Source organism: Notamacropus eugenii, chromosome 5 (genome assembly GCF_028372415.1).
Source record: "Notamacropus eugenii isolate mMacEug1 chromosome 5, mMacEug1.pri_v2, whole genome shotgun sequence".
Taxonomy (NCBI): domain Eukaryota; kingdom Metazoa; phylum Chordata; class Mammalia; order Diprotodontia; family Macropodidae; genus Notamacropus; species Notamacropus eugenii.
Genome location: NC_092876.1, coordinates 309,143,370 through 309,162,345, shown reverse-complemented (window position 1 = coordinate 309,162,345; position 18,976 = coordinate 309,143,370). Strand labels below are relative to the sequence as shown.

The following is an 18,976-nucleotide window of genomic DNA, read 5'->3' as shown; positions in this document are numbered from 1 at the left end:
TCCTTGAAAGTCTTCAAGGAGAAGTTAAATGATTAGTTGCCCAATGTGCTATCCCTTTTGGGTATGGGTTGGACTAGATGGCTGCTGAGGTCTCTTTAAACTCTAAAATATTATAATTCTTTTCCTTGAAATAGCCCAACTTTAGAAAATTACGTATATCTGTCTAATGACTTCTTTCCTTTCTATGAAATTTGAGTAATAAGTTTGTATAATATCCTCCATTATTTCTTGCCATTTCTGTTTATTCTTTTTCTCTGAAACACCAACTCTTAATCATCCAAGAAAAAGGGGTCATAACCAGAATATGGTAAGTCTTACTTAGCAACTGTACAAGAATTTGTTTATTTATTTGTGCCCATAGTGATCCATCTGAATTTGAAATTACCTCAAGTCTCTGAGATAGGAGATGGAAGGAATGTTATGGAATAGGTTTTCTGGTACAGAGTGTTAAAGCTCTAAAATGTCTGCCAGGGCTCCAGAATGCAGTGGCATGGTCCTTGTTTCAGTCTCCTTTTCAACCAAATTTCTAAGATAGAAATAGGGAATGATGTGACTTATGATGATGAGAAGTCCAAGACAGGAAATGCCCTTGCCTTAGGACACTATGTCAACCCTTCAGAATTCACAGACTAATTACCACTCTAAGGACTCTATGGGAAACTTATTTAAATTCTTCCCTTTCTCTTTCCTGCTTTTAACATTTAGAACATTCCTTTTTTTATGGGATTCTAAGTGAAAGTGAGTAGAAATAAAAAAAAGTAAATTAAATTAAAATTTGCTTCTGAAATAAGCAAATGTCCTTCCTGAGTGGGGAGAACATAAACTAGAGGCATGAAAAAAGATTTTAGATTACCTATGAATTTCATTTATTTATATTATCCTAGACTTCTCTTCTATGAAAATCCCAGCATTGATGGCGAAAGAAGACGTGATTTGTATGGTACCTTGAAAGGTCATCAAAGTTCTTACCATTAGGTAAAACTGTACCTAAACCATCTTCGAGAGCTGAAAATATCTTCTATTTTTAAAGATATCTGAAAACATTTCATAGCTCTCTTATTTTGTTGTGCTACCTCTTCATTGCTAATTAGTTCTTTCAAGTACCTAAATTATACCTGCAGGGACATTCGCTTAGCCTTAAGTCCCTTAGATTTCATAAATCACCTCCCATACATCATTGAGCTGTAAGCTTCTTGAGGGCAGGATGTTTGTATTTGTATCCCCAGTGCTTAGCACAGTGCCTGGAACATATTAAGTACTGTTTGTCCTTCCTTTTTGAAGAGGACAAATGACATCATGGAGTGATGTCTTGACTTGTGAGTAAATTGGATTTAAGTGAGGCAGAGCTGCACAAAGTCACTGGCCTCACTCTTCCAAAGTCATTCAAGTCCAGTGTCAGGACAAAGGTTAAGATGATTGGCACTGGCCCAGGATGCAGTGGATGGTCTTGATATCTTCACCAAGCTCTAAGTGCACCACAGCATCTGCTCTGGCCACTCTCATGGCCATTGAAATAAATTGTTCTCCTTCACCCATTCTGCCGGGGGATGTCTTCACATGCTGGGGTAGTCATTCCCCCTAACATATCATCAGGTCTGAGGCCTGTCAGTTACCCTCAACCTGGTTTAGCCTATCTGCCAAGACAATTTTACCAGGGTGTGGCCACTGTACCTGCTACAGTTTCTTGGAGCCACAGGTAAGAGCAGGGTGAAGGTAGACACCAAAGGTGGATGAGCAGCCCTGAAAAGGACTCATCGAGTTCTCACTCCAGAGGTGTGAGTCCTCCCCATACTTAATAAATAAGTATAAAATAAATGCTCGTTTCCTTCCTTCATTCAATTATTAGTAAACCCTTCCATGCCTAAATTATCTAAGTATATTATTGATACTTCGAAGGTATTAGTCTTGTGCTCTCAGATTCCATAGTCAAGTTAGCAAAATAATACTACACATGAAATGATAATTAAAAATACTAAGCGAATCATAAAACAAAGGGTATGGACAAGAAATACTCTAATGGGTCAGAGGAAAAACTATTGTTATGGGTGCCAGGGCGGCTTTTTGGGCTGAGGGGGAAATTAAGAGGGACCTCAAAGGATGAATAGAAATTTTGTAGATTAAAAATCTAGGGGAAAGTATTCTAAGTAAAGGGAAAACAGCATAGCAGAGTTGTGTCATGAAAAATGTCTCTGAGAAGGAAGTTAGAACACCTGAGTTCTAGTTTCAGCTTTGCCACTAATTAATTGTGTCACTTAGTCATTTCATCTCATCTGTAAAGTGAAGTGGCTGGACCAAAGCTATGAATTTGCAAATTCATCCTGCGGAAATTCTGTTCTTTTTGCTCTTTCTCTGTGAGATAGTTATTTATACACTAATTCCTTAGAAATTTGAAGACCATTATTGAACCCTCAGGACTTGAAAAACTAACTCAAGAAACTACTAAGAAGTGCCACCTATACCCTTTCTTCTCATTTTCCCCTTTGCTCCATAATCCCAACTTTTCCTTGTCTCCTCCTTGACCACCTCTTAGAAACTCTGTTTTACTGATTCTGCTCTTATTTCAGAATGTTCCTTCTCCTTTTGTTAGCTCCTCTTCTTTCTCTTTCTTCCTAAAATCAAGTATTCCCTAAGGTTCAATCTTCACAGCCTCTGCTCTTCTCTTTCAGATAATCTGTCATTCAGAGAATTTATTGATTCCCACTGTGACAAATATCAGCTTTTTGCAGGTCACAATCAAATCTTTATCTCTAGCCCTGACTTCTAACCCAATATCCAGTCTGGTTTCCAATTATTCCCAATTGCCATCTCAATTCAGTGCCAAGGACTAAATTAATCATTTACTCTCCAGTCTCTGTGGTTTGCAAAATCTGCCTCCACTATTGGGCAATGCTCTCCCTCCTCACTTCTGCTCTTGAAATGCTTGGCTCCTCTCATAGCTCAGTAAAAGTGCCACCACCTTCAAGAGGCCTTTTTATATTTGTTTACTTGAAAATCCTAACTCAAGAAGTACCACCCATTCCCCAAAATATAGTTTGTATTGCCACTCATCTCCATCATTCTTTTTTTTAATATTCTGTATATTTATGAACATGTTGCATTACTACTAGTAGAATTTAGAATGCAAACTCTTTCAGAGCAGGAATTATTTTTTTATTTGTATCCCCAGTACCTGGCACAAAGTAAGCATATTATAAATACTTGTTTTTCCTCTGACCTATAACACTTATCCCCAACGAGTTGAGGTTTAATCTGGTACTGCCTTTTATTGGTATTTTTATACTTAACAGTCCATCAACAAACATTTATTAAGCACCCACTATGTTCCAGGCACTGAGCATACAGATCTCATAACCTCATTTAGATTGTAAAGAGCATAGAAACTGTACAGTATACATTTTTATATCCCTACCCTCTACACCCACCCAAGTATGTAGTACAGTGATGAATATTGTAGGTACTCAATAAATCTCTTAAAACTAAGTCCCATTCACCTCATGCCCTTATAATAAGGTTTCCTTCAATCACCAAAAGTCCCTCCAGTCCTCCTTCATCTATCCAGAGAACATAAGCTGTAAAAGGGAAAGACATCCTGCTGGCTTGCAGTGGAAAGAATGGTTGGAATTGTAATCAAGTACTGTGGTTCAAATCCCAGCATTGCTATTTACTGCCTCGTGTGACCTTGGACTAGCCCTTGGTTTCTTGGAGCCTGTTAAATAATGGAGTTGAACAAGATGATCTCTTGGGTTTCTTCATTGTCTATGAAAGTAATGCTCATGTTATAGGTGAGGATACTAAGGCTGAAGAGAGCTCTTCCTACAGGTACTCTCATTTCTTCATCTTGTTTCCCCTTAAACCCTCCACCCCCCAAACAAAGCTCTCTCTAACGCTCAAATCTCCTTTCCAAGCTCCTTCACTCTCAAAGATCTCTCCCCAGTAGCAGCAGCAAACAACAGCATGCCTTCTGCTCTTCCCCACTCCTCATTATCTTGGGCAAGTCACAATTTCTCAGAGCCTGCTGTTTCCTCACGTATAAAATGGGAACAATAACAGTATTCACCTCATAGTGTTGTTGTGAGGATAAAATGAGATATGTGTGAAATGCTATGTAAACCTTAATATATTAATGGTAGTTATCATTAAGAAGCAATATTGCTTACTCAGTAGAAGGCTGGAAGACAGTAAGTTCAAGTCCTGTCTTTGATATATTTGCTTGTGGGACACTGGACAAGTCCCTTAACCTTCCAGTCGTCCTTCTAAAACTATATAAATTTGCAGAGAAGATGCAGACTGGCATCGATTGGATCCTTCATCTGGAGTTCCCTACACCAGGGAAATCACAAGTCCATCCCTATATATAGATATACATCCCTTCCCCCACTCACTCAAGAATTCACAAAACTTTAAGGCTGCAGAAGGAGCCCAACGTCCCTTCACTCTGCAGGGGAGCAAAAGAGGACTAAGAGAAAAAGGAAATAAGTAACCTAGCTGAAAAAAAATTCAGGACTGGGACTAGAAGGCAGGCCTCCTGATCCGGGGATGCCACACTCAGTTCGGGATGCCCTCCCCATTTCCCCGGGGATCTCTTCCCACCTTACCTCGCTCCCGTGCCCGCTCACCTCAACTCCCGAGAGGGGGCTTGTCTCCGGGGCCCGCAGGGCCGTGCCCCCCGCGCCGCCCCCGGCCGGGAGCCTAGAGTGGCCCGGCCAGCGGGACTCTCCAGCCCCCGCCACGCCACCGCTGCTGCTATGACAACGGGACGCTCTTCCATGACTGCAGGCGAAAGGACCGAACCAAGCGACTCCCAAATGTGGGGGTTGGGAGATGGGAATTGGAAGAAAATAGGGTGGTGGTGGGGGAAACGGAGTAAGAAAAGTGGAGATTTTATGATAAGGCATGTATGTGCGTTGATTTCGGAGGACACACTGAGGCTAGATAGAGGGGGACCTTATGTGAAATGGGAGGAACGAGAAAAATGACCCAATAGAGGACGAGAATAAGATAGTCCCCGCCGTTATCCAGCTACTGGAACAGAAGGCGCCCATCCCGAAGTTAAGAGGGAAAAGAATGTCTAGTCCTGGAAGCTTCAGAACTTTCCAGTAAAAGTGAGACCCGCTTGCTCCTTTTCTCCCTAGAATAAAAAGGAACTTCATATGCCTAGAAAGTTCCTCTACAAATACAAAGCAAGAGGTATAGAAAGATAAATGAATGCAGAATTCATGTTAATTTTTTAAGCAACCGAGCCACACTGTGCACTCACTCGAGGGGTGCTGGAGCTTTGAAAGGGTGGCTGATCGTGCCCCTTCTGAGGATTTTCACCGTTTCAAGACAGATTTCTGTCTATGAAATATCACTGTGCTGTAAGAAATTACACATATGATAAATACAGAAAGCCATGGGAAAATCTACGTGAAATCATTCAAGTGAAGTATGCAGGGCCAAGAAAATATACACCAGGACTAATGACTATCACAGTGGAAAGGCAAAGAGCAACCCACACATACACAAAATCAAAAGTGACTGTTTCACAATGAATAAGAAAAAACATGATTCAAAAACAAAGACATGCGAATCGATTGAGAATGCTCAATTAACCCTTTGGCGAGGATGGAGGTCCATAACTCTTACACTCTGCACATATTTTCAGGCTTTCCCTGATGTATTGATCAATTATGCTGATTTCCCCCGCCTTTTTTTTTTTTGTCTTAAACAATACTATGTTATATGGGGTGACTCTCTCTGGGAGGGGCAAAGGCGAAGGATGTTGGGGAGACAGTGATTAAAAAGTTATCAACAAAAACTTATTCTTAAAAATCAAATACTTGTGTTTATCCCTATCGTTAGTGTGGACAGTACAGAAAAGAGGTCAAAGAAACCCAATCATCCTAACCTAAGTAAGAGTTAAGATTGGAGACCTTGGGTGGAAAGTAATAAGGAAGTGTCTTGCAGCAGCTTTTTGGGAAGCTATTTTGAATGTTATTTAGATGGAGCCTGGAGACAAATCAATTAATCAATAAGCTCCAGACACTGTACCAAACCCTGAAGATATAAACAGAAAGATGAAATAGTCCTTGCCCTGAGGAGGATTACATTATAATGGGGAAGTCAAGCCCTGTGTATATAAGTAGCTTTCTTCTCTTGGGGGAAAAGTATATTAACAGCTACAAAGATCAGGAAAGGCTTGAGTCAGAATAGAAATTCTTGATTTTTTTTTTTTGTCATAGACTCCTTTAGTAAGCTGGTGAAATCTCAGAAAAAATATTTTCAAATAAATGAAGGAAACAAAGATGTAATTTGTTTTTCCATTCAAGTTTATAGACCCTCTGAAATCTATGGTTCTGTTGACCAGAGATAAAGAACCCTTGGACTAGAAGGTGGCCATTGACCTTAGGTTTGAAAGAAAAGTCATTCAGTCAGGCAACAAGAATTTATTAAGCACTTACATATTACTGCCAGGAACTGAAATAAATGCAAAGAAACAAAAACACATTACCTGACCTCAAAGAGTTCATACTCTAATGAAGACAACATGACAACATATAAACTTTTATATACATAGACTAGATTGGAGGATTATCTCCAAGACAGTGCACTGCTTGGGGGAGGGAAAGGAAAGGGACAGAAAAGGACTTTTGCAAGCTGAAGTCTTGGTTATGGGAAACAACAAATAAGCTCGATACAGAGTTTGTAGAGGGGAATAATATTTGTGAAGATTAGAAAGATAGGAGGGGATAGTTGTTTGGAGCTTAATATGCTAAAGAAATTTGCATTTAATCTTAGAAGTCCCTGGAGTTTATTGAGCCTGTATGTAAGGAATGTGACATGATCTGATCAGATTTACATGTAGTGATTTAGGAAAATTACTTTGACAGCTATAAGAAAAATGGATTGAAATGGAGAGACACTTAAGTTAGAGAGACTAAGAAAAAGGCTATTGCAACAGTCCCAGTGAGAAGTAATGAAGACCTGAAGTAGACTTGTGGCTGTGTAAACGCCAAAGGATGTATGAGAGAGATGTCATAAAAGAAAAAACAAGATCTGGCAAATGATTGGATGGATATGTGAGGTAAATGTGAAAGAGGAATGAGAAATAATACGTAGGCTAAGAACTTGGTAGCCTGGAAGGATGACAGTGCTCTTGATAGTAATCAGAGAATTTTGAAGAGGGATGCATTTGGAAACCCTTCAATCCATTCTTCTTACAGTTGTCAAAGCAATTTTTTTTTAATCACTACATGTAAATCTGATCAGATCATATCACATTCCTTACATACAGGCTCAATAAACTCCAGGGACCTCTAAGATTAAATATAAATTTCTCTGTTTTAGATATGCTATATCTTCAGTGCTTACAGGAAGTAGAGAAAGGGAATAAGCATTTATAAGTATCTACTATGTGCCAGGTGCTATGCTAAATACATTTTTTCTACAAATATAATCTCATTTGATCCTCCCAACTTTAGAGTTGAGAAAACTGAGGCAGATAGAGGTTAAATGAATTTCCTCACACAGCTAGTAAGTATCTTAAGGCCAGACCTGAACTCAGGTCTTCCCAACTCCAGGTCCAGTGCTCTAAACTTTGCATCACCAGCTTTTCCTACAAATTTCCCCTTTTACAATACATCTACCTCATAAACGATCAACAGGTACTTCAGGATATTCAAAAGGTAATTCATGCTATGGAATAAATGAAAAAGACAGACCAAATGATATGATAAATAACCACCAAGCAGTCTGACTCTAAGATTATGGACCCAAGAGATCATCTAGCCCAATCCTTATGAGGCCTACATCTAAGGAGGTTATGTAATTTGGCCATGATCACCCAGGTGGTGAATATCAGAGGCAAGATTTAATCCTAAATCTTATGACCCTAGAGCTGGTGCTCTTTACATTGGACCATGTGACTTCAGAGTGCAGTGATACTTTAATAAGACCAGGATTATCTAGGGTGGCCTCAATGAATCCAATGAATCTCTGACTTCAGAGAAATGGCAGCAGAAGATAGGTAGATTACTGAAGAATGATAGCCGTACTGATGTGGATTTGGGACAAATAATTTCTATAAATGCAAGGCTAATTGTAATTGACTATGGTAGAAACAGTCTTGACCAAACATAGCTGAGGACAGTGTGGGGTAAAGGGACAAAAAGATACCTAGAAAACCATTCCAATACCAAGACAAGGAAATCCTCTCTTTGATGTCTTAGGAAAATAAATTTCCATCATAATCCTCTCCCCCACTGGAGTTTTCCACTTTTCTGATTTATGAATCCCTGGAGGGAAATGTTTTCCATTGGTGTCTGAGCAATTATGGATTATTTTATTGCATAACTCTCCCTGTGCTGCGAGGGGGCACAGGGATAGTGGATAGAGCCTTGGATCTGTTGTTAGGAAGACCTGAGTTCAAATCCAGTCTTAGATACTTTCTCCATTTGCCTCAGTTTACTCAACTTAAAAAGGGGTAAGAATAGCAACAGCTACCTCTCAGAGTTGCCATGAGGGTCAAATGAGATATAATTATAAAGCACTTAGCATCGTGCTTGGCACATGGCAAGTGCTATATAAATGTTACCAGCTGCTGCTGATAGTTATGTTTTGATTTCTGGTGATTTGCCTGGTCTGGTAGTAGAGATTGCCCTGAATAGGGAAGTAATGGGCATAGCACACATGGTCAGGGGAAGGGAAAATTCATATACCATTCAAGGTGCCCTGGCTACTTTTCCATGGGGTTAGAATTCTTAGATAGACATACAAGAACACATCCATGTTGGGGAATTCTTCCAGGAATCCCCAAAGATGTAGCTATATTGTTCCTGGGCACAGGAGATTTACAATCTATTGGTAACAAGCAATCCTCTTTATTTTTCTTTAATTACCTTTCTACATGCCTTCCCTCACCCTTCCTTCTTCTCATGGTGTCAAAATGCAGCCCAACTGATTCTAGCTCTTTTCTGTAGCCCTGGAACTGACTGATGTGACCCTGGCCGTGGTGCTGATATAGTTTCAATGGAAAACGGAGACTTCCAAATAACAAGACCTTACTTCCCCAGTGATTAGAACTATAGGAAAGTAATTCATCAGACCTGGAGATGAAAGTGAGACCAAACTGGAAACTGGAATATCATATGTTATTAAAACCATGATTTCTAATGGAATCAATATTTTTAATCACTATAGTCATATACTTTGAATTTTAAGATAGCTTTACATGGCAGTAAGTTAGTTTTTGTACTTTAAACAACTTATTTAAACAAAATACCACAAGAGAATAAAAGAAAAATGACCGTTATTTTAGAAGTACATACTTTAAAAAAGAAACTTCGATTCTTTAAGTAATGACAGTAGAAAGTCATCCAAATAGCAGTCTCTTCAAATAGAAATGATTCATTGGGATCCCTACTTTATTCTGATTGGTATTAATCAGTTTGATATTATATCTAAATCATATAGGGATATTTAAATAAGATAGGTTCTTATAGTAGCCCTTTTTTGTGGCGTTCAAACTTTAATCCAACATTCACCACTCGTTTACCAGTTTACAAGTTACTCACTTGCACAGCCACAAGAATGCCAACAAAGATATCTCTATCCTGTTTTGCTCAAATTCCATGTCCAAGTCTAGCATGAGTGGAAGACTTGGGGTAATATGGAAAATCCTCAGATTTGCTTTTGTACCTCTGAACCACTTTCTCTTGTCCAACAGTAGCACCTAGTCACCGGACATGACTATTGCCTTGACCATCTTATGACCACTTAATCCGCCAAGGTAACCCTTGCCTTGCCTATCTTGTAACCATCCATGATGATGATGATTTCTGGTCTTGCTGGAGGATCAAAGTCAAGTTCTATCAATCAATGAGATTTTGTATTTCACCATGCCTCTTTTGCATGTTCGGGTATCAAACCCTATAAAAGTAAGGCTCTGAGGGAAGGCGGTGTCTCAGATTGTAAGGAAGATCTGACATCCACTTCATTAGAACCCCCCACAATCCCCACAGTGCCTTCCTCATAATGGTTACCATATTTAGCACTGACTTGCTCAATTTTTTTATGCAGGCAAAATCTAATTAATATTTGAGTTGGAGGATATAATTAAACTGGGAAAAACTAATGAGAAATTTTCATACATCCGATGCACTAAGAAACATTGTACGGAGATCTTATTGCTCTAATACATAGCAGATACATTTACAATGTCTTGTTAGGTGGAAAGACTGTTTCTCAAGAATGTCTCATTAGAGCAGTTTCATCTGCTGTATTAGCAAATAACTACTCCAAAGTTTTAAATGATCAAAGAAAATTGGTCCTAGTCAAAAGTGAATCAAAGTATTAACTATCTATACACAGTATTAACTATCTATGCTTACAAACCAGTTGAGGAAAAAAGTCAATCAAACACACCAAACACACACACACACACACACACACACACACACACACACACACACACACACACGGATTTAATTCAGTCAAATAATCATATATTTTGAAAACTATAGCTAAAACCAATTAATTGGCTTAGTTATTAAATTGCTTTTTAAAGATACAAGCAGTTAACTAGATTAAATGAGTTTGTTATTAATAAATACTAGAAATAATCAATAAGACCAGAAGAAAAGATTATAGTTAAATGCTTCATTGTGGTGTGGGTGATCCTCAGGTTCATCAAGGCTTTAACAGTAGAGCCCCAGGTCAGGAAGGTTCTATCAAACTGGAAAATTTTTAAACACATACAGGCCCAGAGATGTCCAAGGCCCATAAGTGCAGAATAGCTGAGCACCAGGTTTACCTCAGGGTGACAAACTTACTACCACAGCTTTCATAATCCATCTACTAATTTGTAAAGATGCTTCAATGTGTTTCATTAGAGGGAAATCCCACAGTAATGGAATTAGACTCCTAGAGGATTGAAATATTATCAGTAATAACATTTTTGTTAGATCTATTTCATATTAAATACTTCCTCCACAAAACTGAATGTAGCTCTTCTATGCCTTCTTTTTCTGTATGATTCTTAAGACTTAAGAACTGTGATGAATTCTACAACTTTACTATGACTCAATTTAACCAATATTGGATCATGTTTTTTATCTCTTGACAAAGAAGTGGTATTCTATGTTCGGCCTTGAGGCTGAAGGGCTACCCGAGCCTTTTCTTACCTGTCGTCCAGGTCTTCGGGGATCAACCGGATAAACATGTTGAGAGAAGAGACTTTCCAGAGTCGAACAAGGGTTAGGCTTTATTCAGGGTCTTAGTTACATGTGCAGGGTGAATTCTTCCTCAGGAGAGAGGAATCCTCCTCCTCCCAAGGGGCAAAGATCGTACAGCAAGAGGATGGGAGCGGGAGAGGGGAGGGACCTTCCTCCCTCTAAGGGCCCCTCAGTGCAAAGAGCCCCCGGAGGGGACTCTGAATCCAGAAGAAGGCCTTCCGGCTTTCCTATCCCTACTTAAGCTCTCCCGCCGAATAGTTTGCACGTGAATACCTTGCGTGCTCTCAGCCCCTAGCTAATCAACAACAGGTGTGCTCAGACCACCGGCCAATCTCAAGGGTGGGATGCTCTTCCCAGCAAGTTTCCCACTGAGAAGAGGCGGAAATGCACGAGATAGCCCGTGTTTCACGCCTCAATTCCCAGCTGTTCCCTGGGGGGCCTCATAAGAACTCTGAGGTTTAGAAGTCCTCACCTTTACCTGCCCGAGACTGTCCACGTGAAAACTGAGCTTACACCCCCAACAATTCTAGAGTTCTAGAATGAGAAATATATTTTCAGACATGGCCAACGAATGGATTTCCTTACTTTGTATATGCTTCTTAATTAGAAGGTGGGGTTTTGGGGGAAAGAACAGGAGAATCAGCAGAAGAGGAAGACTAATGACATTAATACAAAAGAAAAATTAAGAATGATAAGAGTATAAGTGAAGTATTTTTAATGCAGACAAGAGAAAGGTGTTCAGATGGAAATACCTACAAAAAAGACATCTTTAGAACTAGAACTAATATATTCAATTTACTATATACTCTTAAAAAACAACTTAATAGAGATTCATGATTTCATAATCTTTTTCTATTCTTCATCTATAAAATTCTCATTTTCGGGTGTTTTTCAAGTTTATAATAACAAAAAAAGAAAAATGAAACCTCAAAGTACTATATACCTGTGAGCTATTTTTTATATCAGGAGAAGTTCTCAAATTGTAGTTCTCCCCTTTTGTGATAGGAAAGTAAAAGGGATCAAAACTGCATTTGGCACCAAGATCAGGTTTCAGATCTTGACTCTGGCATTTACTTGCTTGTGTGATCTTAGGCAACCTCTTTGAATCTGAATTTCAAATCTATAATAGTAGTTGTAGTAGTAGTAGTAGTAGTAGTAGTAGTAGTAGTAGTAGTAGTAGTAGTAGTAGTAACACTTTTACTGCCTATGTCATTTAGTTTAACAATGTGCAATTCACTCTACTAGGCTCTGGGAGACCGATGAATGCTAAGAGGCTGGAAAGGATCTTAGAAATCAGGTACATAATCTCTTTGCTTAACAGAGCAGAAATAGAAAGTCATGATAGTCCAGTCCCTTGTCTTAGTCACATAGTCAATAAGAGACCAGGGACTAGAATTTAGATAGCTAATTTCCATTTCAATTATCTTTCCCAAAAGTATATGGAGTTCTTTGAAAACTTTGTGTTATTACATTGCACAAGAAGGCAATATAATAATATATAATATAAATGATAATAATTTTTCTAAGCTATATAGTTTGAGAAATAGCTCATGTTTATACAGTGCTTTAAGTCTTACAAAACACTTTATATACATTTTTCATTTGATCCTCACAATGACCCTTTGAAGTAGGTATAGCAGGTGTTATTATCTCTATTTTATCAGTGAGAAAAAGGAGCATAAGAAATCTCGAGATAGGGAAGGAGCCAAGATGGCAGAGTAGAAAGATATACATATGCTAGCTCCTAACCCACAGCCCATAAAATACCTGTAAAGAAGAACTCCCCACAAATTCTGGAGCAGCAGAAGCCACACAACAATGGAGTGGAGGAGATTTCTGTTCCAAAGAGACCTGAAAACTGACATGAAAGGTCCGTCATGTACCAGACCCAGAGCAGAGTCCAGCCCTGCCTTGGTCACGTGGCACTGAGGGGAGCAGATCCGAGCAGGCTTCAGGGACAGAATCTCCAGCTGCAGTACAGGTCCCTCCACCCACAGGGCCCAAAGGTGAGTGAGAGGGTCTCTTCAGCTCCCCAAGAGGGGAGTGGGGTATCTCCATAACTCAGGCCCCCTCAGGAGGCAGCAGCAGACACAGCAGCAGACAAGGGCTCCCAAAGCAGGCAGGAGATCTGATCCATTGTTGAAGGTCTCTGCATAAACCCCCTGAGGGAACTGAGCCCAGTGTGGCTGCCCTGCCCCCACCTGAGCACCTGAACTTAATCTCACACTGAATAGCAGCTCCGCCCCTACCCAAAGTCCTGAGGCTGGAAAGCAGCATTTGAATCTCAGACCCCAAGCTCTGGCTGGGTGGATCTAGAGGTGTGGTGGGGGTGGAGAGGAAATTCAGAGGTCAAATAACTGGCTGGGAAAATGCCCAGAAAAGGGGGGAAAAAAAATAAGACCATAGAAGGTTACTTTCTTGGGAACAGATATCTCCCCCCATCCTTTCAGATGAGGAAGAACAATGCTTACCATCAGGGAAAGTCACAAAAGTCAAGGCTTCTGTATCCCAAACATCCAAAATAAATATTCAGTGGGCTCAGGCCATGGAAGAGCTCAAAAAGGAATTTGAAAATCAAGTAAGAGAGGTGGAGGAAAAACTGGGAAGAGAAATGAGAGGGATGAAAGAGAAGCATGAAAAGCAGGTCAACACCTTGATAAAGGAGATCCAAAAAATGCTGAAGAAAATAACACCTTGAAAAATAGGCTAATTCAATTGGCAAAAGAGGTTCAAAAAGCCAATGAGGAGAAGAATGCTTTAAAAAGTAGAATTAGCCAAATGGAAAAGGAGGTTCAAAAGCTCACTGAAGAAAATAGTTCTTTCAAAATTAGAATGGAACAGATGGAGGCTAATGACTTTATGGGAAACCAAGAAATCACAAAACAAGACCAAAAGAATGAAAAAATGGAAGATAATGTGAAATATCTCATTGGAAAAACAACTGACCTGGAAAATGGATCCAGGAGAGACAATTTAAAAATTATGGGACTACCTGAAAGCCATGATCAAAAAAAGAGCCTAGACAGCATCTTTCATGAAATTATCAAGGAAAACTGCCCTGAGATTCTAGAACCAGAGGGCAAAATGAGTATTCAAGGAATCCACAGATCACCGCCTGAAAGAGATCCGAAAAGAGAAACTCCTAGGAACATTGTGGCCAAATTCCAGAGTTACCAGGTCAAGGAGAAAATATTGCAAGCAGCTAGAAAGAAACAATTCAAGTATTATGGAAATACAATCAGGATAACACAAGATCTAGCAGCTTCTACATTAAGGGATCGAAGGGTGTGGGATATGATATTCCAGAAGTCAAAGGGACTAGGACTAAAACCAAGAATCACCTACCCAGAAAAACTGAGTATAATACTTCAGGGGTAAAAATGGTCTTTCAATGAAATAGAGGACTTTCAAGCATTCTTGATGAAAAGACCAGAGCTGAAAAGAAAATTTGACTTTCAAACACAAGAATGAAGAGAAGCTGAAAAGGTAAACAGCAAAGAGCAGTCATAAGGGACTTACTAAAGTTGAACTGTTTACATTCCTACATGGAAAGACAATATTAGTAACTCTTGAAACTTTTCAGTATCTGGGTAGTTGGTGGGATTACACACACACACACACACACACACACACACACATGCACGCACACACGCACACACACAGAGACAGAGAGCACAGAGTGAATTGAATGGGATGGGATTATATCTTAAAAAAAATGAAATTAAGGGGTGAGAGAGAAATATATTGGAAGGAGAAAGGGAGAAATGGAATGGGGCAAATTATCTCTCATAAAAGAGGCAAGCAAAAACTTTTTAGTGGAGGGAAAAAGAGGGGAGGTGAGATAAAAACATGTAGTTTACTCTCATCACATTCCACTAAAGGAGGGAATAAAATGCACACTCATTTTGGTATGAAAACCTATCTTATAATACAGGAAAGTGGGGGAGAAGGGGATAAGCAGGGTGGGAGGGATAATGGAAGGGAGGGCAGTGGGAGGAGGGAGCAATTTGAAGTCAATACTCTTGGGAAGCGACAGGATCCAAAGAGAGAACAGAAGCAATGGGGGGCAGGATAGGATGGAGGGAAATATAGTTAGTCTTACACAACAGGACTATTATGGAAGTCATTTGCAAAACTACACAGATATGGGCTATCTTGAATTGCCTACCTTCCCAAAGGGAAGGGGTGGGGAGGGAGGGATGAAGAAAAGTTAGAACTCAAAGTTTTAGGAACAACTGTTGAGTACTGTTCTTGCTACTAGGAAATAAGAAATACAGGTAATGGGGTATAGAAAGTTATCTTGCCCTACAGGACAAAGGAGAAGATGGGGACAAGGGAAGGGAGGGATGATAGAAGAGAGGGCAGATTGGTGATAGGGGCAATTAGAATGCTTGGTGTTTTGGGGTGGGGAGAGGGACAAATAGGGAGAAAATTTGGAACCCAAAATTTTGTGAAAATGAATGTTAAAAGTTAAATAAATAATTTTTTTTTCAAAAAAAGAATTCTCAAGATAGCAAGTAAGTTGTCCTTGGGTATACAGCCACTATTGGTCAGAGCTACAATTTGAAGTTAGGTGTTCTTATTCCAAGACTAACATACTTTCAACTAATAAATGGCAAGTCAGAACTGGAACTCAAGTTTTTAGTCCCACTCCAGGGCTCTTTTTATAATTCCTGTAAAACACTTTCAGCCTTCCCTCACTTAAAACAAAGTCAAGTGCAAGTCATGTCATTATTTCTCTGATGGCATGGTCTTCTTCAGCAATGAAGGATGAACACACAAAACATTTTATAAACTATGACAATATAATGTAGAGACAACAATAATAATGCATTTACATAACATTCTAATTTTTACAAGATGTTTTCCTTCTGACATAGGTGGGGTAATTATTATTTTCTCTGTTTTCCAGAGAGGGAAACAGTAGCTCCTTGAGGTCAAACTTATCCATGATCATACATCTAATTTAGTGTTGGATCAGAACTAAAATCATGGTTTTCTGAATCCCAATACCAATATAATGCTCTTAAATGTCATATGAGATCCTTCTGCTGTAGAACATCTTTTTCATTCAGCTCTGCCAATCTATATTCTTAAAGAACAAACAAGACTCAATTCATTCAAGAAACCCTGTGATTCTGTATTCCTAATGACATCCAGCTGATAGGTCACTGCGATATGAATTTGCTTAAATAATTTTGTTGCTTTTTCATTTAACTCATTCACCTGTTAAAGTTTTGACTGTTTGTCTGAACTGTAAGTTTCCCAGGGGCAAGTTCTAATGCCATGTGCTCTATCTCTTCCCATCTCACTATATATCTCAGATCCCTTGGTGCTTAGTACTATCTACTTTATGGGGTTGTTTTAGGGAAAGAGTCTTGTAAACTGTGAGTTACTATAGAAATATGAATTATTACTATTTTTATAGTACAAACAACCTTTGAAAAATAAGACTATCCAGAGCTCACATTAAATCATCTGGAAAGCAAAGCTTTTGTTTCTGTCTCATAAACAGTATAATCCCTGAAATTTGAGGAATGCAGTACTAATGGATACATCAGGATCAACAGAAAACCTGGAACTACGCCCCAAAAGTTATAAACTGTGCATACCCTTTGACCCAGTAATTCTGTTACTAGGTCTATACTTTAAAGAGGTCAAAGAAAAAGGGAAAGGATGTATAGGCAGCAAAATATTTATGGCAGCTCTTTTGCAAGAAAAAATTAAAAACCAAAAGGATCCCCATCAATTGGAGAATGACTGAACAAATTATATTACATAAATGTGATGGAATACTATTATGTTGTAAGAAGTGATGAAGATGGTTTCAGAAAAACCTGGGAAGACTTTATGAACTAATATAAAGTGAAATGAACAGACCCAGGAAAACATTTTATACCATGACAGCAATATTGTAAAGATAGTCAACAAAGAAAGACTTAGTGACTAATCAACACAATGACCCACCACAGTTCCAAAGGATTCATGATGAAACATGATGAACTGCCTGCCACACCATCTATTGGCCAGGTGACTTCATGTTCTCCTCTCTGATAGGCTTTCCCTCAAATAGCTCATCAAGCCTGCACACAAGTTTCTGACCTTTTACCCGACCATGCTAAGTCACAACACTAACTCCTATCACTTAAAGATGAGAAGAGTTTTAACCCTGTGGAAACAGAACTCTCTCCTTTGTTTCCCACAAACTCTCCCCTCCTTTTTTTATTAAAATATCTGTTTCTACACCTAAGTCCCATAAATACCTCTTCACTTTCTTTGCCATATTAATTCTTCCCCTCATCTATCTCCCCTTTATGCGAATATGGGAAGGGAGCAAAGTTGACTGATGCACTGACAAATTACATGGGAGCAGTTCCCTTTAATAAGTGCAGACACAGAGACTCAAAAGAAAAAGGTAAATCAATGAATTGTGCCTTTAGAATTTTCATCTTACACAGCAATCTGGGGATGAACATCATCTGAAGCATTTTTCTGGTATGGATGTTCATTCAAAACTGTCTTCAGCACAGCATCTTCTTCCCTTTATCTTCCTGTAGAAATCTAGATGTCCATTCTCCTACAAAACTGACCATGATATAATTTTAGATCATTCCTAAGCCTTATACCCTTATCATTCTTACAAAATCAAAATTGGAACTTTGGCCAATTGTCATGTTTAAGAAATTCACATTAGAACCCAGTTTTTATATTTTACATTAACTCACTATTCATTCCCCCATCAGGAGGATGAGATTTCACTAAGGAATTAAAAACAGGTTGCAGTACATTCACAAATACAATAAGTAATCATTTTTTAACACAGTACACATCACGTCATAAAACAATTCCCACTTCAGGTCATGTGATGCTTGTTTTAAAGCATTTGCAAGAGAGACCACAAACCATTCTTCTTTTAAAATTAACTAATTGTAACAAGACTGAGACAAGTATAGAATAACGTGCTGATTTTACAAGCCCTTGATCTGATTGTCTCCATACTAAGAATTAGACAACCCTAACTGATTGCTATTGGTCTAAAATCCTAAGACTAATAGCTTAACCTTAGACTTATATCTTAACCTCAGATGTTGTCCTACCAACCTATTTATTTAATAGACCTGGTACTATGCTTACAAAATTTTTGATTATAAGAATTTGCCATTAAGAATAGGGACATAGCAGGGAAACATCTCCCTAATTACATGTCAATTTCAGGCCGTAGTAGATTGTCAAGAGGCATTTTAGCCAGGCTTAAAGTCTTCCAGGTGTCAGTGGGGAAATTGAGTCAGGAGAATCCTACCTTAGCTGAGCCTGAAAAGTTGTTCTCCCAACCTTCCCAGGAGATCACCATTTTGCAATTCATTCCAGCATCTCACAGGCTCACTGGTATTATTGATCAGTGCCTCAGACAGCCTTTCTTAATATCCACCTCTGGAGTTAGACTCAGAAAGACAGTTAGTTAATAATCCCATAAAATCTTAAAATAGCAAGCTCCAATAATCAGTTTCAGATATGACTATAATTTCACATTGCCTGAGGAACATCTTTAAAACAAGTCTTAAGTAGCTTACATGCCTTTCTATATTTGTTCTAGTTCCTGATTAAATAACAATCATAAAATCAAATTTACCATTAAAATCATAAATTATTGCTCTAATAGATTTACATCTGTTTCCCAAACTTCTCTATCCCTTTCTAACCATGCTCAGTCTAAAAGAATGAGTTACACATATAAGTTTGAATACTAACTTCAACTTGTGTTCATG

General features: G+C 38.8%; 1 protein-coding gene across 4 annotated transcripts in view; it reads right to left on the bottom strand.

Annotated features, from left to right (window-relative positions):
• CFAP221 (cilia and flagella associated protein 221) overlaps nucleotides 1-4,738 on the bottom strand; it is a 104,652-nt gene extending 99,914 nt beyond the window's left edge. For 2 of the 4 annotated variants that reach the window (XM_072613338.1, XM_072613341.1), the window contains exon 1: nucleotides 4,617-4,737. The gene's annotated coding sequence lies outside the window, so the exon portion shown is untranslated. Of the gene's footprint in view, nucleotides 1-385; nucleotides 409-4,595 lie in introns of those variants that run through there. The other 2 variants (XM_072613339.1, XM_072613340.1) reach the window with 2 other exon arrangements.
• Between the last annotated feature and the right edge of the window lie 14,238 nt (nucleotides 4,739-18,976).